The sequence below is a fragment of the Balaenoptera ricei genome, chromosome 4 (genome assembly GCF_028023285.1).
Source record: "Balaenoptera ricei isolate mBalRic1 chromosome 4, mBalRic1.hap2, whole genome shotgun sequence".
NCBI classification, from domain to species: Eukaryota; Metazoa; Chordata; class Mammalia; order Artiodactyla; family Balaenopteridae; genus Balaenoptera; species Balaenoptera ricei.
In genome coordinates, this window is record NC_082642.1 from 147255925 (window position 1) to 147260941 (window position 5017).

At 35.4% G+C, this 5017-nt stretch overlaps 1 non-coding gene across 1 annotated transcript; it reads right to left on the minus strand.

Moving 5' to 3' along the window:
• Positions 1-1014: 1014 nt before the first annotated feature.
• On the minus strand, positions 1015-1087 carry TRNAG-CCC (transfer RNA glycine (anticodon CCC)). The gene has a single exon. It is a non-coding gene; the product is annotated as a tRNA-Gly (tRNA).
• Positions 1088-5017: the final 3930 nt, after the last annotated feature.

Sequence of the window (5017 nt, forward strand, 5' to 3'; positions counted from 1 at the left end):
TGTCACGAGCATTAATATTTAGTTGAATTTCCTAGGAGTTGGTGGTGAGGGAGACTTACTTATATGTTATAAATCTAATAAACTACTTCATTTTCAGAAATCTTTTATCTTTTTAAAGTAATTATTTCACATAATTTTAGCCATTAATTCTCAGAACACTGAATTAGAGTATGTGCCATGACGAAGCATCTAGGGCAACCTGAGCTAACCGGATGCCTAAAAAGTCGGCCTTTAAAAATAGTCTGATAATACAGTTTTATCAGATATTTTTCATCTTATAATTTAATCTAATTGCCACCCACCCTTCTGGAAACCTTTTAAGAATATCACATATCTTCAGAGTAACAGTGGGAAACCAAAAGAATTAAAAACTGACACCTCTCGCCATTAAGATACTTAGAATCCAATCAAGGAAGTAGATATGCAAGTAAAACGTTAGAGCAAGTGAGTCAGAAGGGGTTTCTACATCAATCAGTCAATCAGTCAATCAGTCAACATCCTTTGACCCGTTATGTGTCAGACATGCTGGGTATAGAGTGTTGAACAAGATAGAGAAGATTCCTGACTTCGGAGAGCTTACATTCCACTGACATTACCAGGTCTAGTCGCTAGAACAATAATAATTCAAGGCGCTCATGCCAATGCTGATTTTAGCATCTAGACTGACTCAAAACAATCACAATACAACCCATCAACTTGTAACAAATAAAAAGTGTAACGTTAAATACACATATCATGAGAACAGAGAAAAAATGAACAAGTCGGTGAAATCTGATTGCCTGACGCAGCCCCTTCCCCTGCCTCCATACTAGTTACATGTCCCACCCCCGTTTTTCACCTCCATGATGCTTCCCAACATCTACAAACTTTCTTTTTATTTTATTTTTTAATATTTGCTTATTTATTTGGCTGCGCCAGGTCTTAGTTGCGGCACGCGGGATCTTCGTTGCCGCGTGCAGGAATCTTTAGTTGCAGCATGTGTGCTCTTAGTTGCAGCATGCATGCGAGATCTAGTTCCCCGACCAGGGATCGAACCTGGGCCCCCTGCATTGGGAGTGCAGAGTCTTAACCACTGGACCACCAAGGAAGTCCCTACAAATAAACTTCATATTTGATGTCTCTTCTTTTTTTTACCTGCTCACTCTTTGTTGGCCACCGCCACTTCCTCTCTGCTGAAATGATATGTTAGTGGTCACCAGTGCCCTGCTAGTGATCAAACTCAGTATTTTCCTTCTCATTCTTAAACTTACCTGCCCTTCCTAAACTGTGTCATAGGACCATTTTTCTACATTCTCTTGAAATTCTCTCTTCCTTTGAACTTCTCATGAAACTATTTATTTTATTCTGTGTCATTCAGATCTCTCACCATGCACTTCACCATAAGTTCTCCATTCCCATGTCCTTCTATCCAGTCCTCAAATGTAAGCATCTTTCAAGATGGAGTACCATGCTCTCTCTTTTTTTTATGCTCCATATTCCCTCCCAGGACAACTGCATCTTCTTTCATGTTTCCCACTATCAATTTTGCAGATAATTTAAAAATTTGCATTCAAAATCTTAACTACTTTCCTAAGAAAAGTCTTGGATGTCAACTAATCCCTAGATATCTCTTATACCTCTTGCCATGTAGTTTTTTGTTTTTTTTTTAGATCTTTTGATGTGGACCATTTTTTTAAAAGTCTTTATTGAATTTGTTACAATATTGCTTCTGTTTTATGTTTTGGTTTTTATGGCCCTGAGGCATTTGGGATCTTAACTCCCCGACCAGGGATGGAACCCGCACCCCCTGCACTGGAAGGTGAAGTCTTAACCACTGGACCACCAGGGAAGTTCTGTCTTGCCATGTATGTTAACCATCAATATCTCAAATGCAGCTTGTTAAATTTGAACTCGTTGTTATATCTTATTTCTATTAAGATAAACCATTACTTCTGTAACCGAGACTCAAAAATCTTGATATTGGTTTGATTTTTATCTTTCTCTTAACCTTCATTCACAACCAGTTGGATTAGTCTGTACTTTAAAATGTTCTGAATAGCTACCATTTCTTCTTATTTCTGTTCTACTCTCTTATGTAGGCCTGTGTGACCTCTTGTCAGGCAATATTACAAGAGCTTCCCTGCGTCTGGTTACTTTCCACATAAATCTTGTCTCTGCATTGAATAAAACAGAATTTAATTGATAAAACAGAGTTGAATAATAAAACAGAGTTGTCTTCTTAAATCAGTTCAGATAATATCATTCCTTCCCTTAAATATGTTCAGTGGTTTGCCAATGATAATAACAAGAATAAAGATTTATTGAGAACTATTTGTTGGTATATATGATACATACTTTACTTCAGAATTCAAAAACTGTGGGCCACATTGGTCCTGCATTCATTTACTCAATCAATCATTCATTCATTCATTCAATAAGTAGTTATGGAGAATCTCTGTATGCCAATGATTCTTCCAAGTTTTGTTCAACTGACATATGTTGATTGCCCTAGTGTTTTTTGTTTTTTTTTAATTTGAATAGGTTTTCAAGATTTTAAAAGGGAGAAATTAAAAGGTATCTTGCTACTCGAATTTTTTTTTTTTTTTTTTTTTTTAATCTGTTAAGTCTCTGACTGACTCCTACAGGACAATCGATTAAAGCTGTAGATATATTTCCTTTTATCCTGGGATATGATCCTCACTTTGCGGCAGTTCACCTCTTTCTTTTAAACTGAGAGCTAATGTGATTAGAATTTTTTAATGTACTTGCACTGTTTTCTATCATAAAGTAAAATTTAAAAAGCGGTGAAATATTTCTTGAACCCTAGTCTCTATCAAAAGTGAAAAAAATACTGAGAGGTTTCTATGTTTTTAAAAATATTAAAGCACATACTTCTTTGTGAAAGATTATTTCTACATACTGAATACACTAACCACACTAACCACGTGTGTTTGTGAGAAAAAAATTGGAACCTAGGATACCATTTGAAAAATGATATACTGAATCCTTATGTGTGGCTCTCTTGTACTCATTTATATAAAGTGCCTGGCTCTCATTGTTGTTTAAATATGAAGTCTCGTCTTTCCATGAGGTATCTTAATTCTCACAACTCTGTGTGGTTGGTACTAGAAGTTAGGGAAAACAAATAACATGCCCAAGGACACACAGGGTTAATAATTTTTGGAGCCAGGATTCTTAGCTCAGTCAGAATCCAAACTCATCTTTTCAGTACCGTTCTTTCACATAGTAATCTATGATTTGCTTCCAAGCTACTGTTTCCTGTTTATTTCTTGCCACACTCCAAATTATTCATCAATTCCTCTTATACTATGCTTTTATATACATTTACTTTTGTTTTTGACCTTGCTCTGTTTTTTTATATATTGAAATGCTCGACTCTTTCTAAGCCTCTTCTTACATTCACCCTCTCAGAAGTGTTCCTCTGTTCTATGATATTGCTACTTATATTATGATAACCATTTTTCTCTTTGTATCAGGACATTTATGTATGTTTGTTTCCTACCATTTGAGTACATACTTCATTAAAAATCTAATACAGCATCCAACCCAGGTTTCTTTTTTTTTTTATTGTTATATACTAGAAATTTCATTTTTATTTATTTCATTGGACTTAATGTAATTAGAGAAGGCTACCTAGACAAACAATGTTTTAAACAATGACCCCTACAATATTGCTCTTCTTTCCAATTTTATGGCCATTAAAAACTATGGAAGTACTATGAAATGGTAATCATTTTATTTTTAATCTGTTACTTCTTTAAGAGATAGTGTATGTTGTTCTGATGAGGTGAGATATTGACATCACATTTGGAGTGCACACTTAGCTTGTAGCCGATGTTCCAAAAATTGTGAATTCTTGCATGAGTAAATAAATATTGGAACTTACACATAAGCATCACTAGTTTAGCATCAACAGTGGGGTCAAAAGTGTTTGTAACTTTTTCCAATTTTCTCACCTTTTCACTAAAGGCACTGGAATATGGTATACTCACAGTGATGACTTTCTGAAAGGTTCAACAATTGGTTTTTCCTTATGAAAACCATGTTGCTAAGCAACACTTGTGCATTGGTATATTTCTTTCCACAACCTTCTATCATGAGAACAGTCCAGAGTTTTTTCACTTGTAATTACCAGAGTCCCTTGAGAAATAAACCACAACACAGCCACTAAGCTTTGCTTCGCATTTTGCATTGATTTAATAGGAGATGAGTATTCCACTTGATCCCCGAATGCAAAGGTTGTTGCCAGCAGAGACATTTCCAAAGTGAAATAGAATATGATTTATGGCATGCCTCAGAAACCACATCAGCTGCTGTTCTCCATTATGTTGCTTAACTCTGATCTGTATGAGGGATTCACCTTACAGAGACTGTGCCTTGCAAGGCAAATTGAAAATCATGTTTTCTATTATTGATACACAGCCTCTGTTTCCTTCAGGTTCAAGTGTTAAAAATCAATTGGCTGAGAATGTTCCGTTTTTATATTCTATTTTACATTTGCATTTCAATTTGTCCTGAAATTGTAATAAAGATGTGTGTGTGTGTGTGTGTGTGTGTGTGTGTGTACAGAGAAAGAGCAAGTGAGAGAGAGAGAAATCTTTTCTTTTTGTTGACAAAGGCAAAAAGGCTGCAGTAGTACCTTCTGTACACCAAGGGTTATGGTTCAGTAGTTTCAAAAATCTATACTCTTTAATAACTAAAAATAAAGGATTTTTGCTAATGAATATTTTTGCTTTAAGAAGCATTAGATAGTATTCTAGTACTTTTTCTATGTGTCCTTAAGTATCACTGATTTGGCATTGATTTTCATGGGAATTGCTCTAGGACTTTTTCTATGTGTCCTTAAGCGTCACTGATTTGGCATTGATTTTAATGGGAATTGTTCTAAGTAAGGTCAGAAAGATCCTCAGCAAACTAGCAATGGAGTACAACCATCCAAAGCATGTAAAACTAGGTCGTGCTCATCCTAATTTGCAGCAGTTTCTACCTCAACAGAAGTGTCAGGCTTAATAGAACA